The following is a 23,204-nucleotide window of genomic DNA, read 5'->3' on the forward strand; positions in this document are numbered from 1 at the left end:
TGCATTCCATGGATCTTGAGAGACTAGTCTCCCCGCTTGCACCATCCGATGTCATCAGCCTTTGTCGATCATGTTGAGAACACACCATCAACTAGCGAAAATGAAGTCAATGGACAAAAAGGAAGATTCAGATTTCCTTGTAGGTTGTGTGAAGGCAATCATGCCCTTCACCATTGTCCTTTTCTAGATGAAGCTAAAAGCGTCTTGGATAACCGTCCTGCTCCACCACAGTGACTTCCGCCTGGATACAAAAAACTCTTGCCAAGTCTATTGCTAGTTGAAAATCCGACTGACATGCCTCAGTTGTCGGTCAAAATGCCTATCATTGAAGATAAACCCTCTGTGTCCATACCAAACCAAAGTCAACAGGTCAAGATGGCAGCCGACCCAGTCTTGCCTTCAGAAGGTCAACCTTCAGATGATACAGTCTCCAAAGAGAATGAGAACGACACCGTTCAAATTCTTTTTGTTAACACAGAGTCTGATGAACATGGGGGAAATCTACCCATTCCTTTACCACAAGAGGGAAGTTCCCCATTTTGAGAGATTCATTCGACCTTTTATTCAGTCCCTCCTCCAAGCAATCTAGTTGTTTCCTTCGATTGGAATCTACTAGCGGGACCCCACCTTCCATCTAATGTACCATTCTGAATCATAGTACAAGTTTACAAAATGATCATGTCTGGCACTGTCATAGATGAAGGGGCTTCCGTGAGTATCCTATCCTCAACTACTTGGAAATCACTTGGTTCGCCATCACTTCTTCGTGAGAATCGAAATTTTTCAGGCTTCAACAAAGGAACAAGTTGACTGTTAGGGATCCTTCCAAATTTTCCTATAACTTTGAGAAGGAAAATAGTTCACTTGAATGTGATGGTAGTCCAAGGGACGCTAGATTACAATCTACTCCTTGGGCGTGACTACATTTACAACATGGGAGCTATTTCTTCCACGCTGTTTTGGGTGATGTGTTTCCCGTATTAAGGCAGAATGGTGCAACTTGTCGACCAGCTTCCATTTCTCGGTTCGAACACAGTTACGAGTCAAACGCCATCCCTAAATGGTCTCTTTGCATCAAGAATGTCTCTTCAACCTCCAATTCATCCACCTAATTACCGCGAGTAATTCGGTGAATGTAACGAAGCTTAGGGGGCATGCACCCTAGTCTGCTTTGGCAAGTGAACCCAGATGAAAAAATAGATTTCCTTGTAGGTTATATGATCAGTCTGAAATGCAATTTCCATGTAGGATATGGGATTAGTCTGAAACACTTATCTCCTTGCACGTTATGTGATTGGAAGCTCACACCATTCACCTTTGTCTATTTCGATGGACAGAGCCAAGGAAGTGTTTTGTCTGCTCTGTAGACAAAATGATCCTGCTTAAATGCAAGAAATTACATAAGATAACTAGAAATTCTCATTTTCTCAACACCTGGGAGCATGCAAACCTTTTTTATGCAAGTGAAAAGCGACCAGTTTAACTCTAACCTCGTAGTGTTTTAGCCTAACTTTTAGTTCAACTGCTTAGGTTAGGTGAATGGTCTGATCCACCATTCACCTTTTTCGACAGCATGCAGGCAAAGCAAAGGAAATGTTTTATCTAAACTATCCTACCTAACCTCAGTAGTTCATTAACTCTTAGTGTAGTTACTTCTGTAGTTTGGTCATTTCTAGTCTGCATACAAAAGGCAATGAGTAAAGTTCACATGGGGAAAGCTCACAAAAAAATGAACCTACTAATAAGAGACATCTTTAAAGATGACTGGTATGAGAAATGTTACCACAGTTCAAGCTCATTAAAAAATAAACCTGCAACTCAATAATGTTACCACAGGGTTCAAGCTCGTTAAAAAATAAACCCGCCACTGAGCATAGTTTTTAAAGATTCAAGCTCATTAAAAAATGAATCCACCCTCGGTAAATAACCTTTGTGATTGCATTGCTATCAACCTTTTGAGCCTTGGTTGTGTTCTTACCGTCACCTCCATTCTTTTGGCCGATCATACGCCTCCACTTGATTGTTTACCCTTTTGAGGAACAGCTGCGACGAGTGATTCTATTAGCCACCCTCGTTACACTGTCGTGTTTAAGAAGTTCCAAACTTACTTGGAACCAGTTGCTACTTGAAAATATCACCCGTTCCTAAAAAACGAGTCTCTTTTAAGCTCTCTTTAGAATCATAAAATATGAAAATATTGTCGAGCTACTGGCCTTTCCAGCTCATTAAAGTAAGGGGAAGCACCATTCCTCCTCTACATTTTAATATTTTTGGAATTGAGGGATCATTCCACAAAAAGATCAAGCGCTTGTCTTTTTCGGCTCACTAAAGCTATTGAAAATCCATCCCTTTCATATTATTTTATACTTTTTCGGACTTAAGGGATTATGCCACAAAAAAGGACTACTGGAGTTTCCTTTCAGTCTCTTTTCAAGCTCTCTAAACATGAAAAGGATCGAGTTATCTTTGTCGTTAAACCCGTTAAAACAATAGCGAAAAACTTGTCCATTTGAACAAGAGTGAGTTTCACTATCGCCAGGCTCGCTAAAAAAGAGTGACAGGTTTGCCTGAAGGGAAAATTATAGAACAAGCGTATGTTATCCTCCTCAAGCTTGACAAAAATAAAGAGGTACTGGTCAGCAATCACTGGGGAAAAGGGGAAGAAAACTTGAAGAAATTCATTGGTAGTAGGTCGCTCTTGAACATGACACTTTCACTCTATCACCATGATTGAGTCGGGTTGGGTTATTTCGTTCACTAATCACATCACCATTGGTCCTTCATACCATCCATTTTTGGGGTTAACGCTACCAATCCATCTCAGTGTCTTTGATATGTTCAAGAGAATTAATTCAGAGAATTCACCAACGCAGCTAACTCCTCATCCACTGCAATACCTTCACTCTCCATTTTTCATGACCGCCATTCCTGAACCTTGTATCATCAGATTGTTTTCACCTCTAGAAAATCATTTGCTTGGTTTCGTGTCGTAGATGTGGGATTCATTAAGACCCTCCTACGATGGGTCACTTCTTGTCAACATTAGCTAATTATCCAAGAAGTTGACTTAGGAACTGTTAGTGTCAGTCTTTCCAGCCTTCCTCCAGTGATCAAATATGCTCTTACAAAGTGATTTTGAAGTGTCAAGGTCAAATTTTGTCATTTCAGTGAGTCTTCAAGCAAAATTTGGTCACTAGGCATTAGGTCTAGGGTTTGTTTTCACTCCTTCCAAAGTTGCCAAAATGTCAGTCCATGTCATCATTCAGCTGAGTGTATCATCATTCGGAGGGTTGTCATCATCATGTCAAGTTCCATAGGGTCATTTTACAGCTTATCCATGCTTCAGTTGCGCCTAGGCAAGGTCATTTCCCTCTCCTAGGGTTTTGAAGCCAATTTCTCTTGGACGGTCAAATCATCAGAAAAAATTGTATCCTGATGTTCATACACCTTCCCCTATCCTTAAAGTGCCTTACCAAATGCTTTCCATCACTGAGATCCCCCAAATTCCTCATTTTTGCACAAACCCTAGTTTCTAGCTACAACCTCGCAATTTTCTAGGTTTGGCCTGTGTTTTGCCCTTTTCGACCCCTTCCCCTCACTCAATCTCTGAGATTCCAATTTCCCCTGCTTCCTAACATCCCTCCCTACTTCTAAAAAGTTCCCCAAGAATTTAGAAGCCCCCTACCCCCTTCATTTCGCTCCATTTCGACAAAATTCCTTGTTTCACACATCGGGACAAGTCGCACTAAAATGATGTTTCAGAGTAATAAAAGATGAATTTTGGAAAACTGAGAGCGGTTTTTGTTCAAAACATGCCAAGGAAGAAAAACCTCCTTCACGTTTTGTACAGGAGTCATGGTTTTAGAGGAATGTCAAGAATATCGTTGCCTCAGGAGAATCAAAGGCACCTCTGAAGTGACCTTGGAAAATCAAGTTTTCTCCTAGCTTGGTTGGCCAAATTACTTGCTTGATGGGTAAAATGATAACTAAACACAAAGAGCTTTCCAATGAGCTATCATGAGCTCAATTGGGGGTTGAGGAAGACATTCAAATGTTGACTGCAACAGCACTCTGCCTTGAGGCAGCCTCATTTGATACATTTTGACCACTCTTAGGAGATTTGACTTTTGACAAGGAAAATGAACTCCAAATTGAAAAATTTTAATTGGGTTGGAAATTAGACTCAATGACCTTTCCAACACGCTATCCTGTACCCGATTCCGACACAGGGAAGGCCTACAAAAGCCTCCTGCAAAAGCACGACCCGTTGAGCAAGGCGCGCGACCCGTCAGAGGCGTGCGACCCATCAGGCTGCCCTCTCCAGTGTAAAAATTACACGGGCGTGACTCGTCAGAGGCGCGTGACCCGTCAGCACCCTCTTTGTAAATCTGCTTGCAAATTTGCTAAGGAGCCAAAAATTGCCAAATTTTGCAAGGTTTGCTTAATCGAGGATAAGAATGGTGTTGATGGATTTGAATAAGGTCCCCGAAGAAGATGAGTCAAATACCTTTATCATGTTGTACAAAGATGGAAAGCCAATCAACCAAGTTTCATGCTCCAATTCTCCAGTGAAGATACCTGTAGCCTTGCATGTTAAGGAGATGACTCCAGCGGCAATTCTTCCACTGTCAAAGTTGCCTCGAGTTTATTTTCATGCAGCTCGCCAGAATCGGCAACAATCATTAGAATTTGAGACATTTCTTGGTTATCTCCTAAAAAGAGACAAGGTTGATGTGTGTCATTTTGGATGGTATGAATTCCTTATAACACCACCATCTAGAAGTTTTGATCGTGTTGGTGTTGCTTATCGTCTCATGAAGTCGTGTAGGGATGGTGAAGTTCTAGGTGGTGTTGCATCTAATGATAACAGAATTAGAGAACCAATGGCAGCTCAAGTGGATGCTGTGATTGGGCCCCATAATCCTTCTTTATACACCAGGGTATCACAGGATGATATAAAACATGAAGACTCTCGGTCTAAGATGGTTGTAGAGGATGCTTACTTGCAGCCACAAAATTTTCAAACATTACACACAAGGCTGGTGAAAGCCAACGCAACTCGGGGGATTTCTAATGACTATCCACAAGGTGGACCATACCCAAATGTGTCAGCTCCATATGAACACATGATTCCTTTTCATAGGGCATCTGAAGATGTCAACAGGCGTATTCAGAGTGGTTCACCTCGAGTAGAAAACAACACTTCACCTCAAGTGGAAAGCAACACTCCACCTCTGGCTGAGAATGCATCACATCAAAAGGACCAAGGCACTAAATCGCCTAGCCACAGCACAAATCCCAATAAATTTTGAGCATTTTGAGTAAATTTTGGTTTTTTCAGGAAATTTAGAGATTTTGTCCATTAACGGGTCTCATCCCCCGCGCGACCCTTCATCTTGGCAACTCCATTTTGCAAAAACTCAGCATTTCCAGATTTTTCATGCAAAGTTACACATGCTCATCCATGGACAAGAGATTTTGTGAAGTTTTTGGCCTCCAAAAAGTCAAAAAACAAGCAAAAATTGACTTTCTACCACATTTTTGAGACAGAGAAAGCAGTCTTGGGCGATTGCAATTTTGGAGGGGCAAATGACCACCAAATTCCGAAATTCTAGTTGGGTTGGAAAGTAGACTCACAGACCTTTCCAACAAGCCTACTTTTGCCCCATTTGGACACCTGGAAGTGCCCCAAAAGTGGTCCCAAAGGCGCGCGACCCATCAGGCAGGGGCACGCGACCCATCAGGCAAATTTTCCATATTTTCCCTGTACAGCTCAGAAAAACGCAGTTTGACCTTGTTTGACTTTTTGGGGTGGATTATTATCCTCTTTGATGTAACTAATGTACTTCTATGACACTTTTACTCTTATGTACCTCTTCTAGAAGATTCATTCATGAAAAAGGTGAAAATTAAATGAATGAATTGGTTTCCTAGCTTATAGAGGCAAGTTGTTTTGACTGCCTAGTTTGTAGTGCTTAGTTTAGAAGTGGTTGAAACAGCTCCTAGGATAGTGAGCTCGACCCATGGAGGTAGGGAAAGAGGTTATATGATCTATATTATGTACTTTCTTGCTCATTTTCATGGTTGGACTCTTGAGGGAGAAGCTATCATTGTATTATTCACTGTATCTCTGCAATTTTTAGCTAAGGAAGACCAGGGTTTTGCAGTCCTTTTTGGGATTCTTGTGGTTACATGTATTGATGGTGTGTTTCTCTATGTAATTGTAAGTGTGTTATGTGAACCATTTCCTTTCTTTTCCTTCTGCACATTAAACAAATGAAGTGTTAAAGTAAGAATTCATGACTGTCATGCTCTGCTTTTAAGTTTGTTTAATTTCAATGTTTTCTACTGTCTAAGGAGAATTCAAAGTTATTGTTTGCTCTCCTTAGCTCCTCACCTGTCATTCCTGATCATCCACCTCAATCAAAGGCATCAATACTGTCTCCTACCTCGCCCCAAAGAACCCCCTGCAGAAACTGTGTCCAATCCCCGCACCCAAAATTGCCCTCTCCTCAATTTGCCACCAAAAACCCTAAAACGCCCAAATCAACCTTTTTGATCAGTTTACTAGCCTAAAATCAGTGTTACCCTATTGGTCATCTCATCCATTGAAGATTTTACCGAGATAGACCAGAGAGAGCCCTCTCCTTCCCCGTAGGGCTAGCTACGAGGCTAAGTGGTTTGATGTGGCCTTGAGGTTTACCTTTCTCAGCCTGAGGTGAATTTTTAAGCGCTAACATACTGGCGACCATACTGGGGAGAACAAACTTGTTTGCTGACTGATTGTGTTTATTTCATAAGTCTTAGACGGAGTCTGAAGATACGCCAGGTAGCCTTCGAAAACGCTCTTGCTTTGCATCAGCGCAAGTAGATAAACTCTGCTGCAGTCGACCTCCGTGAGCTTGTGAATGTAACACTTCATCTGCATTTTTACCCCAGTAAATGTATCAAGTTCAGATCTGATTGTTGATAGTGGACAACCATCAGACACTTGAAAGGCTGAAATCATTCACCCAGCGACTCTAAATAATTTTTGAGATCAGATCCAAAGACTCCACTGGAGGATGATCCCGACCAGCAGAAACATGAAAGGAGAATATGGCAAGATCAGGTACTCAAGTTGGAATTTCATCCAAGACATTTTGTTCTTTGTCATAAATTATTTCTTCTCTTTTCCCAAGAATGTCAAAACTTCTTTGCAAAGTATACTATGCTTGAGAAAAGATCCCAGGCCTGCAGTTGATTCTTTCCCTTTGAAGATTGTGAATACCAAAGATTTGCATGCCTTTGAGCTTGATCAAGATCCTTTTTCCGAATTTTGTGATGGCCATCTTTAAATTGATGAATCTTAAGCAACCAAGACTGATTCTATACCTGTTGTACATACCCCTACACCTTGTAAAATTCTAGATCGGTATAAACCTCTTGTTTTACCTTCTGTTCTTCATGCTTTCCCCAAAAACTATGATCTATACTTGCCGAGGTTTGATGGTGAATGTAAGAATGTCAACGCTGAGCAACATGTCCAGAATTTTGAGAATTTTCTAGATCTTTTTGAAGTTGATAAAGAAGATGTTAGTATAAGGCTTTTTGCTCTTTCTTTGCAAGCCAAAGTGAAGAGTTGGTTCAAAACCCTGCCTGATACAAGCGTCTCAGATTTCCAGCAGTTTGTCAAAATTTTTCTCGACAAGTGGATGATCGGATAGAACCTTCTCTTGATTGTAGAAGAGTATAATCAGCTGAAAAGATTACTAGGGGAGACAGTACAACAGTTTTCAGCCAGATTTAACCAAGTTTATTATTCAATGCCAATTGATATAAGGCCTACTCCTAGATCGTCTCTCTTGCACTATCCAGGTTCCTTTGATTCGGAGATGGAGTTTCAGCTGAGAGAAAGGGATATTGCAACACTTCACGAGATGCAAAACAGTGCAGTAAATGTAGAGGCTCATTTGCTGATCCGAAGGGCAAGCATGAAGGAAGAAGAGATGAAAAACATAGATCCGGCCGAATCTCTAGAGGTGAAGCTTGACATCTGGTAAGTGCAGTGGAAAAGATGATGGACAAGATCAACGCAAGGAATGATTATGATGTTCAAGCTCATGGCTCGCTGATTGAAGAAGAACAAGTTGCTGATCCAAAACATCTTCTTTCTTATCCTAGTTGTCATAGATCTGATAATGATTGTTTTGTATATCACCTTGGCGAAGAGAGATCTGTTGATATTACCTGCATGCTTGATGATATGTTTTATACCGATGATTTGCCTTAGTATGATCAGTATGATGATGATTATGTTCTCCAAACAGAAGCTAATCTTGCAGGCAAATCAGCAGCTAGTTTGTGGGAGGAAGAAGTTCATTTTCAGCAGTTTGAAAACAATATTCAGCCATCACATATCAGCTATGACAATGATGAGGAAAGTGCTGCAAATTTTGAAGTAAGTGAAGGATCTTTACCTTTTTGTTTTGATTCATGTCAGTTCATTAGAGACAACTTCCATGAAATTAGAAATCAGCTGTCAACAAGTCTTGATTTAGACCATCTTGAGGGCAATGAAAACCTTGTTCAAGACTTTTCATATCCAGATTTGCAGCCCCCGAATTCCTTTGATTGTCAAGTTGCAAATAAAGACTTGGAAGTGGACACACATGATTTAATGATTCAAGGTGATTCCCTACCTTTTTGTTTCGAATCATTTTAGTTTTTGAAGGGAAAATTGCATAGTCCATCTTCAGCAAAGAATGAGCAGCATGTAGGCAATCATGTAATCACATTGGAACCAAAAGAAATGGGATTGCAACAGTCTTTTCAATTTTTTCATGATCCAATAGCTGATGTTTTGGATGAGTTTTGCAGTCAAAGTCTTTCTCCATTGACTACATGTGAGCTTGAAACATGTGCTGACATGGATTTGATCCGGCAGCCGGTTTCTTTGTCATTTTTAGCAGAGGTCTCGTCACAAGGCTCAGATCAAAGTTTGCATTCATGGTATGAGGAAACGAGAAGTAATCCATTGGATGAGCTAAGTTCCAATGTTCTTGAATTTCAAGATCCTTATGCAATGTTTTTGGAGGCGGATGGAGAATTCATATCATTCAACGGATCTATTTCTAAGTTGTCATGGGAGTTGCATTTTATTAGTTCTCTCTTGCTGTTCATAAGCGAGCATTTACAGAGAATTCAAACAGCAGAAGGGATACTTACTTGGTTGCATTGGTTATTTCATTTCACTTGATCAGGTGATGAATGAAACTGTTAGAGTAGGTTTTGATGAATAAGCTCCACTTTGAGCATCATTTTCAGTTTGTTAGTTGTGTTGAAGTATCGAGTCAGTTTTTAGTTGAGTGAGAGTCAATTTGTGTTGTCAACTCATCAGTTTTTAGTCATGCATTTCAGCTTGAGTTTTTGACTCCATTGCCCAATGGTTGCAAAACATTGGTCTGCTCTCCTAGAGGTCACAGTTTCTTGGCACCTCCAAGGAGCTACCATCCCCATTGGAGCCAATGTTAGTGTTAGTCTTTCCAGCCTTCCTCCAGTGATAAAATATGCTCTTACAAAGTGATTTTGAAGTGTCAAGGTCAAATTTTGTCATTTTAGTGAGTCTTCAAACAAAATTTGGTCACTAGGCATTAGGTTTAGGGTTTGTTTTCACTCCTTTCAAAGTTGCCCAAATGTCAGTCCATGTCATAATTCAGCTGAGTGTATCATCATTCTGAGGGTTTTCATTATCATGTCAAGTTCCATAGGGTCATTTTACAGCTTATCCATGCTTCAGTTGCGCCTAGGAAAGGTCATTTCCCTCTCCTAGGGTTTTGAAGCCAATTTCACTTGGACGGTCAAATCATCGGCAAAACTTGTATCTTGATATTCATACACCTTCCCCTATCCTTAAAGTACGTTACCAAATTCTTTCCATCACTGAGATCCCCCAAATTCCTCATTTTTGCACAAACCCTAGTTTCTAGCTACAACCTGGCAATTTTCTAGGTTTGGCCTGTGTTTTGCCCTTTTGGACCCCTTCCCCTCACTCAATCTCTGAGATTCCACTTTCCCCTGCTTCCTAACATCCCTCCCTACTTCCAAAAATTTCCCCAAGAATTTAGAAGCCATCTACCCCCTTCATTTCGCTCCATTTCGACAAAATTCCTTGTTTCACACATCGGGACAAGTCGCACTAAAATGATGTTTCAGAGCAATAAAAGATGAATTTTGGAACACTGAGAGAGGTTTTTGTTCACAACTTGCCAAGTAAGAAAAACCTCCTTCACTTTTTGCACAGGAGTCATGGTTTTAGAGAAATGTCAAGAATATCGTTGCCTCAGGAGAATCAAAGGCACCTCTGAAGTGACCTTGGGAAAATCACGTTTTATCCTAGCTTGGTTGGCCAAAACACTTAATTGATGGGTAAAATGATAACTAGGCACAAATATCTTTCCAATGAGCTATCATGAGCTCAATTGGGGGGTTGAGGAAGACATTCAAATGTTGACTGCAATAGCACTCTGCCTTGAGGCAGCCTCATTTGACACATTTTGACCAGTCTTGGTATATTTAATTTTTTACAGCGAAAATGAACTCCAAATTACAAAATTATAATTGGGTTGGAAATTAGACTCAAATACCTTTCCAACGAGCTATCCTGAACCCAATTCCGACACCGGGAAGGCCTCCAAAAGCCTCCTGCAAAAGAGTGACCCGTTGAGCCAGGCGCGCAACCCGTCAGAGGCGCGCGACCCATCAAGCTGCCCTCTCCAGTGTAAAAATTACACGGGCGCGACCCGTCAGAGGTGCGCCACCCGTTGGGTGAGGCGCGAGACCCGTCAGCGCACTCTTTGTAAATCCGCTTGCAAATTTGCTAAGGAGCCACAAATTGCCAAATTTTGCAAGGTTTGCTTAATCGAGGATAAGAATGGTGCTGATGGATTTGAATAAGGTCCCCGAAGAAGATGAGTCAAATACCTTTATCATGTTGTACAAAGATGGAAAGCCAATTAGCCAAGTTTCATGCTCCAATTCTCCAGTGAAGATACCTGTAGCCTTGCATGTTAAGGAGATGACTCCAGCGGCAATTCTTCCACTGTCAAAGTTGCCTCGAGTTTATTTTCATGCAGCTCGCCAGAATCGGCAACAATCATTAGAATTTGAGACATTTCTTGGTTATCTCCTCAAAAGAGACAAGGTTGCTGTGTTTCATTTTGGATGGTATGAATTCCTTATAACACCACCATCTAGAAGTTTTGATCGTGTTGGTGTTGCTTATCGTCTCATGAAGTCGTGTAGGGATGGTGAAGTTCTAGGTGGTGCTGCATCTAATGATAACAAAATTAGAGAACCAATGGCAGCTCAAGTGGATGCAGTGATTGGGCCCCATAATCCTTCTTTATACACCAGGGTATCACAGGATGATATAAAACATGAAGACTCTCGGTCTAAGATGGTTGTAGAGGATGCTTACTTGCAGCCACAAAATTTTCAAACATTACACACAAGGCTGGTGAAAGACAACGCAACTCGGGGGATTTCTAATGACTATCCACAAGGTGGACCATACCCAAATGTGTCAGCTCCATATGAACACATGATTCCTTTGCATAGGGCATCTGAAGATGTCAACAGGCGTATTCAGAGTGGTTCACCTCGAGTAGAAAACAACACTTCACCTCGAGTGGAAAGCAACACTCCACCTCTGGCTAAGAATGCATCACATCAAAAGGACCAAGGCACTAAATAGCCTAGCCACAACACAAATCCCAAGAAATTTTGAGCATTTTGAGTAAATTTTGGTTTTTTCAGGAAATTTACAGGTTTTGTCCATTAACGGGTCTCACCCCCCGCGCGACCCTTCATCTTGGCAACTCCATTTTGCAAAAACTCAGCATTTCCAGATTTTTCATGCAAAGTTACACATGCTCATCCATGGACAAGAGATTTTGTGAAGTTTTGGGCCTCCAAAAAGTCAAAAAACAAGCAAAAATTGACTTTCTGCCACATTTTTGAGACACAGAAAGCAGTCTTGGGCGATTGCAATTTTGGAGGGGCAAATGACCACCAAATTCAGAAATTCTAGTTGGGTTGGAAAGTAAACTCACAGACCTTTCCAACAAGCCTATTGTTGCCCCATTTGGACACCTGGAAGCGCCCCAAAAGTGGTCCCAAAGGCGCGCGACCCATCAGGCAGAGGCACGCGACCCATAAGGCAAATTTTCCATATTTTCACTGTACAGCTCAGAAAATCGCAGTTTGACCTTGTTTGACTTTTTGGGGTGGATTATTATCCTCTTTGATGTAATTAATGTAATTCTATGACACTTTTACTCTTATGTACCTCTTCTAGAAGATTCATTCATGAAAAAGGTGAAAATTAAATGAATGAATTGGTTTCCTAGCTTATAGAGGCAAGTTGTTTTGACTGCCTAGTTTGTAGTGCTTAGTTTAGAAGTGGTTGAAACAACTCCTAGGATAGTGAGCTCGACCCATGGAGGTAGGGAAAGAGGTTAGATGATCTATATTATGTACTTTCTTGCTCATTTTCATGGTTGGACTCTTGAGGGAGAAGCTATCATTGTATTATTCACTGTATCTCTGCAATTTTTGGCTAAGGAAGACCAGGGTTTTGCAGTCCTTTTTGGGATTCTTGTGGTTACATGTATTGATGGTGTGTTTCTCTATGTAGTTGTAAGTGTGTTATGTGAACCATTTCCTTTCTTTTCCTTTTGCACATTAAACAAATGAAGTGTTAAAGTAAGAATTCATGACTGTCATGCTCTGCTTTTAAGTTTGTTTAATTTCAATGTTTTCTACTGTCTAAGGAGAATTCAAAGTTATTGTTTGCTCTCCTTAGCTCCTCACCTGTCATTCCTGATCATCCACCTCAATCAAAGGCATCAATACTGTCTCCTACCTCGCCCCAAAGAACCCCCTGCAGAAACTGTGTCCAATCCCCGCACCCAAAATTGACCTCTCCTCAATTTGCCACCAAAAACCCTAAAAAGCCCAAATCAACCTTTTTGATCAGTTTACTAGCCTAAAATCAGTGTTACCCTATTGGTCATCTCATCCATTGAAGATTTTACCGAGATAGACCGAAGAGAGCCCTCTCCTGCCCCATAGGGCTAGCTACGAGGCTAAGTGGTTTGATGTGGCCTTGAGGTTTACCTTTCTCGGCCTGAGGTGAATTTTCAAGCGCTAACATACTGGCGACCATACTGGGGAGAAAAAACTTGTTTGCTGACTGATTTTGTTTATTTCATAAGTCTTAGACGGAGTCTGAAGATACGCCAGGTAGCCTTCGAAAACGCTCTTGCTTTGCATCAGCGCAAGTAGATAAACGCTGCTGCAGTCGACCTCCGTGAGCTTGTGAATGTAACACTTCATCTGCATTTTTACCCCAGTAAATGTATCAAGTTCAGATCTGATTGTTGATAGTGGACAACCATCAGACACTTGAAAGGCTGAAATCATTCACCCAGCGACTCTAAATAATTTTTGAGATCAGATCCAAAGACTCCACTGGAGGATGATCCCGACCAGCAGAAACATGAAAGGAGAATATGGCAAGATCAGGTACTCAAGTTGGAATTTCATCCAAGACATTTTGTTCTTTGTCATAAATTATTTCTTCTCTTTTCCCAAGAATGTCAAAACTTCTTTGCAAAGTATACTATGCTTGAGAAAAGATCCCAGGCCTGCAGTTGATTCTTTCCCTTTGAAGATTGTGAATACCAAAGATTTGCATGCCTTTGAGCTTGATCAAGATCCTTTTTCCGAATTTTGTGATGGCCATCTTCAAATTGATGAATCTTAAGCAACCAAGACTGATTCTATACCTGTTGTACATATCCCTACACCTTGTAAAATTCTAGATCGGTATAAACCTCTTGTTTTACCTTCTGTTCTTCATGCTTTCCCCAAAAACTATGATCTATACTTGCCGAGGTTTGATGGTGAATGTAAGAATGTCAACGCTGAGCAACATGTCCAGAATTTTGAGAATTTTCTATATCTTTTTGAAGTTGATGAAGAAGATGTTAGTATAAGGCTTTTTGCTCTTTCTTTGCAAGCCAAAGTGAAGAGTTGGTTCAAAACCCTGCCTGATACAAGCGTCTCAGATTTCCAGCAGTTTGTCAAATTTTTTCTCGACAAGTGGATGATCGGACAGAACCTTCTCTTGATTGTAGAAGAGTATAATCAGCTGAAAAGATTACTAGGGGAGACAGTACAACAGTTTTCACCCAGATTTAACCAAGTTTATTATTCAATGCCAATTGATATAAGGCCTACTCCTAGATCGGCTCTCTTGCACTATCCAAGTTCCTTTGATTCGGAGATGGAGTTTCAGCTGAGAGAAAGGGATATTGCAACACTTCACGAGATGCAAAACAGTGCAGTAAATGTAGAGGCTCATTTGCTGATCCGAAGGGCAAGGATGAAGGAAGATGAGATGAAAAACATAGATCCAGCCGAATCTCTAGAGGTGAAGCTTGACATCTGGTAAGTGCAGTGGAAAAGATGATGGACAAGATCAACGCAAGGAATGATTATGATGTTCAAGCTCATGGCTCGCTGATTGAAGAAGAACAAGTTGCTGATCCAAAACATCTTCTTTCTTATCCTAGTTGTCATAGATCTGATAATGATTGTTTTGTAGATCACCTTGGCGAAGAGAGATCTGTTGATGTTACCTGCATGCTTGATGATATGTTTTACACCAATGATTTGCCTTAGTATGATCAGTATGATGATGATTATGTTCTCCAAACAGAAGCTAATCTTGCAGACAAATCAGCAGCTAGTTTGTGGGAGGAAGAAGTTCATTTTCAGTAGTTTGAAAACAATATTCAGCCATCACATATCAGCTATGACAATGATGAGGAAAGTGCTACAAATTTTGAAGTAAGTGAAGGATCTTTACCTTTTTGTTTTGATTCATGTCAGTTCATTAGAGACAACTTCCATGAAATTAGAAATCAGTTGTCAACAAGTCTTGATTTAGACCATCTTGAGGGCAATGAAAACCTTGTTCAAGACTTTTCATATCCAGATTTGCAGCCCCCGAATGCCTTTGATTGTCAAGTTGCAAATAAAGACTTGGAAGTGGACACACATGATTTAATGATTCAAGGTGATTCCCTACCTTTTTGTTTCGAATCATTTCAGTTTTTGAAGGGAAATTTGCATAGTCCATCTTCAGCGAAGAATGAGCAGCATGTAGGCAATCATGTAATCACATTGGAACCAATAGAAATGGGATTGCAACAGTCTTTTCAATTTTTTCATGATCCAATAGCTGATGTTTTGGATGAGTTTTGCAGTCAAAGTCTTTCTCCATTGACTACATGTGAGCTTGAAACATGTGCTGACATGGATTTGATCCGACAGCCGATTTATTTGTCATTTTCAGCAGAGGTCTCGTCACAAGGCTCAGATCAAAGTTTTCATTCATGGTATGAGGAAACGAGAAGTAATCCATTGGATGAGCTAAGTTCCAATGTGCTTGAATTTCAAGATCCTTATGCAATGTTTTTGGAGGCGGATGGAGAATTCATATCATTCAACGGATCTATTTCTATGTTGTCATGGGAGTTGCATTTTATTAGTTATCTCTTGCTGTTCATAAGCGAGCATTTACAAAGAATTCAAACAGCAGAAGGGATACTTACTTGGTTGCATTGATTATTTCATTTCACTTGATCAGGTGATGAATGAAACTGTTAGAGTAGGTTTTGATGAATAAGATCCACTTTGAGCATCATTTTTAGTTTGTTAGTTGTTTTGAAGTATCGAGTCAGTTTTTAGTTGAGTGAGAGTCAATTTGTGTTGTCAACTCATCAGTTTTTAGTCATGCATTTCAGCTTGAGTTTTTTACTCCATTGCCCAATGGTTGCAAAACATTGGTCTGCTCTCCTAGAGGTCACAGGTTCTTGGCACCTCCACGGAGCTACCATCCCCATTGGAGCCAATGTTAGTGTCAGTCTTTCCAGCCTTCCTCCAGTGATAAAATATGCTCTTACAAAGTGATTTTGAAGTGTCAAGGTCAAATTTTGTCATTTCAGTGAGTCTTCAAGCAAAATTTGGTCACTAGGCATTAGGTCTAGGGTTTGTTTTCACTCCTTTCAAAGTTGCCCAAATGTCAGTCCATGTCATAATTCAGCTGAGTGTATCATCATTCTGAGGGTTTTCATTATCATGTCAAGTTCCATAGGGTCATTTTACAGCTTATCCATGCTTCAGTTGCGCCTAGGCAAGGTCATTTCCCTCTCCTAGGGTTTTGAAGCCAATTTCACTTGGACGGTCAAATCATCGGCAAAACTTGTATCCTGATGTTCATACACCTTCCCCTATCCTTAAATTACGTTACCAAATGCTTTCCATCACTGAGATCCCCCAAATTCCTCATTTTTGCACAAACCCTAGTTTCTAGCTACAACCTGGCAATTTTCTAGGTTTGGCCTGTGTTTTGCCCTTTTGGACCCCTTCCCCTCACTCAATCTCTGAGATTCCACTTTCCCCTACTTCCTAACATCCCTCCCTACTTCCAAAAATTTCCCCAAGAATTTAGAAGCCATCTACCCCCTTCATTTCGCTCCATTTCGACAAAATTCCTTGTTTCACACATTGGGACAAGTCGCACTAAAATGATGTTTCAGAGCAATAAAAGATGAATTTTGGAACACTGAGAGAGGTTTTTGTTCAAAACATTCCAAGTAAGAAAACCCTCCTTCACGTTTTTCACAGGAGTCATGGTTTTAGGGAAATGTCAAGAATATCGTTGCCTCAGGAGAATCAAAGGCACCTTTTAAGTGACCTTGGGAAAATCACGTTTTATCCTAGCTTGGTTGGCCAAATGACTTAATTGATGGGTAAAATGATAACTATAGACAAATATCTTTCCAATGAGCTATCATGAGCTCAATTGGGGGTTGAGGAAGACATTCAAATGTTGACTGCAACAGCACTCTGCCTTGAGGCAGCCTCATTTGACACATTTTGACCAGTCTTGGTAGATTTAATTTTTTACAGCACAAATGAACTCAAATTTGAAAAATTATAATTGGGTTGGAAAGTAGACTCAAATACCTTTCCAACGAGCTATCCTGAACCCAATTCCGACACCGGGAAGGCCTCCAAAAGCCTCCTGCAAAAGAGCGACCCGTCGAGCCAGGCGCGCGACCCGTCAGAGGCGCGCGACCCATCAAGCTGCCCTCTCCAGTGTAAAAATTACACGGGCGCGACCCGTCAGAGGTGCGCAACCCGTTGGGTGAGGCGCGAGACCCGTCAGCGCCCTCTTTGTAAATCCGCTTGCAAATTTTCTAAGGAGCCACAAATTGCCAAATTTTGCAAGGTTTGCTTAATCGAGGATAAGAATGGTGCTGATGGATTTGAATAAGGTCCCCGAAGAAGATGAGTCAAATACCTTTATCATGTTGTACAAAGATGGAAAGCCAATCAGCCAAGTTTCATGCTCCAATTCTCCAGTGAAGATACCTGTAGCCTTGCATGTTAAGGAGATGACTCCAGCGGCGATTATTCCACTGTCAAAGTTGCCTCGGGTTTATTTTCATGCAGCTGGCCAGAATCGGTAACAATCATTAGAATTTGAGACATTTATTGGTTATCTCCTCAAAAGAGACAAGGTTGCTGTGTGTCATTTTGGATGGTATGAATTCCTTATAACACCACCATCTAGAAGTTTTGATCGTGTTGGTGTTGCTTATCGTCTCATGAAGTTGTGTAGGGATGGTGAAGTTCTAGGTGGTGCTACATCTAATGATAACAAAATTAGAGAACCAATGGTAGCTCAAGTTGATGCTGTGATTGGGACCCATAATCCTTCTTTATACACTAGGGTATCACAGGATGATATAAAACATGAAGACTCTCAGTCTAAGATGGTTGTAGAGGATGCTTACTTGCAGCCACAAAATTTTCAAACATTACACACAAGGCTGGTGAAAGCCAATGCAACTCAGGGGATTTCTAATGACTATCCACAAGGTGGACCATACCCAAATTTGTCAGCTCCATATGAACACATGATTCCTTTGCATAGGGCATCTGAAGATGTCAACAGGTGTATTCAGAGTGGTTCACCTCGAGTAGAAAACAACACTTCACCTTGAGTGGAAAGCAACACTCCACCTCTGGCTGAGAATGCATCACATCAAAAGGACCAAGGCACTAAATAGCCTAGTCACAGCACAAATCCCAAGAAATTTTGAGCATTTTGAGTAAATTTTGGTTTTTTCAGGCAATTTACAGGTTTTGTCCATTAATGGGTCTCACCCCCCGCGCGACCCTTCATCTTGGCAACTCCATTTTGCAAAAACTCAGCATTTATAGATTTTTCATGCAAAGTTACACATGCTCATCCATGGAAAAGATATTTTGTGAAGTTTTGGGCCTCCAAAAAGTCAAAAAACAAGCAAAAATTGACTTTCTGCCACATTTTTGAGACACAGAAATCAATCTTGGGAGATTGCAATTTTGGAGGGGCAAATGACCACCAAATTCAGAAATTCTAGTTGGGTTGGAAAGTAAACTCACAGACCTTTCCAACAAGCCTACTCTTGCCCCATTTGGACACCTGGAAGTGCCCCAAAAGTGGTCCCAAAGGCGCGTGACCCGTCAGGCAGAGGCGCGCGACCCATCAGGCAAATTTTCCAGATTTTCACTGCACAGCTCAGAAAAACGCAGTTTGACCTTGTTTGACTTTTTGGGGTGGATTATTATCCTCTTTGATGTAATTAATGTACTTTTATGACAATTTTACTTTTATGTACCTCTTCTAGAAGATTCATTCATGAAAAAGGTGAAAATTAAATGAATGAATTGGTTTCCTAGCTTATAGAGGCAAGTTGTTTTGACTGCCTAGTTTGTAGTGCTTAGTTTAGAAGTGGTTGAAACAGCTCCTAGGATAGTGAGCTCGACCCATGGAGGCAGGGAAAGAGGTTATATGATCTATATTATGTACTTTCTTGCTCATTTTCATGGTTGGACTCTTGAGGGAGAAGCTATCATTGTATTATTCACCGTATCTCTGCAATTTTTGGCTAAGGAAGACCAGGGTTTTGCAGTCCTTTTTGGGATTCTTGTGGTTACATGTATTGATGGTGTGTTTCTATATGTACTTGTAAGTGTGTTATGTGAACCATTTCCTTTCTTTTCCTTCTGTACATTAAACAAATGAAGTGTTAAAGTAAGAATTCATGACTGTCATGCTCTGCTTTTAAGTTTGTTTAATTTCAATGTTTTCTATTGTCTAAGGAGAATTCAAAGGTATTGTTTGCTCTCCTTAGCTCCTCACCTGTCATTCCTGATCATCCACCTCAATCAAAGGCATCAATACTGTCTCCTACCTCGCCCCAAAGAACCCCCTGCAGAAACTGTGTCCAATCCCCGCACCCAAAATTGCCCTCTCCTCTATTTGCCACCAAAAACCCTAAAAACCCCAAATTAACCTTTTTGATTAGTTTACTAGCCTAAAATCAGTGTTACCCTATTGGTCATCTCATCCATTGAAGATTTTACCGAGATAGACCGGAGAGAGCCCTCTCCTGCCCCGTAGGGCTAGCTACGAGGCTAAGTGGTTTGATGTGGCCTTGTGGTTTACCTTTCTCAGCCTGAGGTGAAATTTCAAGCGCTAACAGGAACAACCCTTTCAGTACTTTGAATCTTGCATGCCTCAATTGCAAGTTTCTCACTTCTGGCGATAGGTTTACATCAATGGCCTTCGACCGAAAGATTTTTCATGGTGTTTGACATCATATCCTATATTCACACCACATGAACTGTACTGTAGTACCTTGAGGGTCATTATCATTATTGGTGATTCCTCTCGCGCCTGTTAACAACTTACATCATTTGCTGGTAATCAGGTGATGTATTTCCATGTTCGACTTTAAAACATCTTTTCACATGGATCGACTTTTACATCGGGCGAAGATTGAACGATTTTGAAGACCTTGGATCTAGTTTCATCCATTAGGGTTGTGATAGATTCAGGAAAATAAAGACATCAAATGTACACCATAGCTGAACAGATGATCATCCAAGCTAAGGGATGATGGCTCTACAAGAATCACCAGTCTACAACAGCGGACGATTATCTATCTTATGTACATGTGTTGTGGGGGAAAGTATCCAACTCAGAATGACCCTAACCCACTCTAAGGGTGACAGTTTCCTTAGCAATAGCTGAAAGCAAAGCAATCTAAAGTTTCTTCTTTATAGCATGCAAGAGATAAAAGGAAGAGATCCACTTACCGATGTCTTGCGCAAATGGTCGATCCAATCTCCTTTGTTTGCCACTTGCTCCCAGCTCCAAGTCTTTTCACGGGCCCAGCTACACGAGATCCTGCAAATAAGACAAGAAAAGGAAACTACAAGAAGCATGCATGTATAATCGATTCAAGGATTAGCATAAATCAAAGACGCAAATAAGACAATTCATCATTGAAACACATGCGAATAGAAGAACCTCAAATGCTTTATTAATATATGGAAGTAAGGTTCAGGCGGTGATACAACCATGAGAGGTCCAATCCAGCATCACCTTCCCGACGGAGAGAAATCTCTTCTTCACCTCCCTCAAGCAATCACCCAATGCTCACAACTGTAAACCAACAGCAATTCTTTGCTCTGAATTCCGGCCTCCAGATCTCATGGGATGAGATCCTTATATAGAATTCTGAAGTGAAGATAAGTCAGCTGTATGTGTGACTTGTTGTCCTCTTCAACCCCAAGTGTCAATTTGGAAGCTTCCAGGGCACTGGCACTGTGAGAAAAGATTCCTCCACATGTCAAGGTACGCCCAACGCAGGTAGGCTTTGTTCTACCTGCTATGCAACGCAGGTAGGCTTCGTTGCACCTGCTATGCAGCGCAGGTACACCACAGGGCTTTTGACATGATCCAGAACTGACCTGTTTTTGAGTGTTTTTTCAGTGGAGAACTGATCTGTAGTGCTGTGGTTTGCTGACCTTGTTCTTCTAAGGGTAAGAACAACATGTTTAGGGACTTTGGATCCCTTGGATTATTGACTTTTCATGCTCCCTGCTGTAAGGCACAAAAATGTCTATAACAGTTGCCCCCTAAAGTATGAGGTCGTTTATCGGGTGAAATGCTTTATTAGGAGGATCCGAAGTTCATTCAATCTGCCGGGAGGTGACCTGTAACAACAATACAATACAATACATCATTTTTTCATTCTTTCTTTTCATGATCTAGCTGATGCGGGCATTTCCCATGCTCAGCTTTATAAATACATTTGTTGTACATATACAGACGATCGTCTGATAATAGACTGATAATTCTCTGCTTTTTAATTATCATCCTTTTAGTAGGATGATCATCTGCTGCACATGTCTTTATCTCCTGAATATATATCGCAGCCCGGATGGATGAAACTAGATCCGGGGTCTTCAATCTTCCGATCTTCACATAAGTACAAGTCGATCCATGTGAGAATTTCTTGGAGTCGAACATGGAAAGACATCGCTTGATTACCAGTCAATAATGTAAATTGTTAACAAGCGCGAGAGGAATCACCGATAATGATGATGACCCTCAAGGTACTACAGCACAATTCACGTGGCGTGAATATAGGATCTGACGTCGAACACCACGCAAAGTCTCCTGGTCGAAGGTCGTTGATGTATACCTATCGCCGGAAGTGAGAAACTTGCCATTAAGGCATGCAAGCTTCAAAGTACTGAGGGGGTGTTCCTAGATCAACTTCTTGGATAGTGAGCTGATGTCGACAAGAAGCGATCCGTCAAAGGAGGGCCTTAATGAATCCCACATCAGTGACACGGAACGGAGCTAGTGATGATGGTGAAAACGATCTGTGAAATATGATTCAGGGTGGCGGTCATGGAAGGATGAAAGATGATGTATGGTAGTGGATGGGACCCGGTTGACACTTTCTGAATGACATCTCTTGAACATATAACGAAACTGATGTGATGGATCGGTAGCATTACCCCATATGGATGGTATGGCGAGACCATGGTGAAGGGACCGGTGAATGATAATAACCCAACCCGATATTTACGGAGGCAAAAGTGTCATGTTCAAGAGCGACTTGCTACCATTAAAGCTTTGAAGTTCTTCCCAATTTTCCCCAGTCATTTCTGACCAGTACCTCTTTATTTTTGTCAAGCTTGAGGAGGATAACATATGCTTGTTCTATAACCTACCCTTCGGGTAAGCCCATCGCTATGTTTTAACGAGCCTAACGATGGGGAAACTCGTTCTCGTCTAAAGACAAGTTTGTCGCTATCTAATATTTTTAACGAGCCCAGCGACAAAGACAACTCGGTCCTTTTCATTTTTAGAGAGTCTGAAAAGGGTACATAAAGTGGACTCCAGGGGTCCTTTTTCGTCATCTAATCCCTTAAGTCCGAAAAAGTATAAAACAAAACAGAAGGGATGAATGTTCGATCTCTTTAACGAGCCGAACTAGACAAGCGCTCGACCTTTTTGTGCAATAATCCCTCAGGTCCAAAAAGATTAAAAGCTAGAGGAGGGATAGCTCTTCCTGTCCTTTTAACGAGCCGAAAGGCCAAAACTCGGCAATCTTTTCATATTTTACGAGTCAATTGAAAAGAGCTCAAAGAAGACTCGTGTTTTGAGGAACGAGTGATAAACAGGGATAGCAGATTCCAGGTACAGGTTGGAATTTTCCAATCACGGCAGTGTTACAGGGATGGCTAAGCGGGATCACTCTTCGCAGCTGCTCCTCAAAACAGGTAAACAATCAAGTGGATGTGAATGATCGGCCAACTGCAGAGTGGAGGTGACGGTGCACAAACACGACCAAGGCTTTTATGGCTGATGATTTTCAGGTCTCAAATGGTTATTTACCGGTTCATTTTTTCCAGTGAGCTTGAACTCTGGGGGAAGCTTGCTCACATGCTTAACATTTATTTTTTAACGAGCATGAACTTCCACATTAAAACTGCTCGAATCTTGTGTTTATTTTTTAACGAGCATGAACCTTGCCAAAAACTGCTCGTTCTTACCAGTCATAAAGTAGAAAGGTCTCGTGGAAGATTACTATTTTTTAAGGAGCTTCATCTCCCTACGCTATGCTCCATATCCTCTCTTTGGGCAAGCTGGGTTCGACTTATCTACGGGTTAGCGGGGTTAGTCCTACCTAAAACTAAAAGTCGCCTATGCTTGCCTTCCAAGAGGTTTGCATGCC

This window comes from Pinus tabuliformis, chromosome 6 (assembly GCF_031772625.1).
Source record: "Pinus tabuliformis cultivar Carrire ecotype Pingquan chromosome 6, CPIR1, whole genome shotgun sequence".
NCBI classification, from domain to species: Eukaryota; Viridiplantae; Streptophyta; class Pinopsida; order Pinales; family Pinaceae; genus Pinus; species Pinus tabuliformis.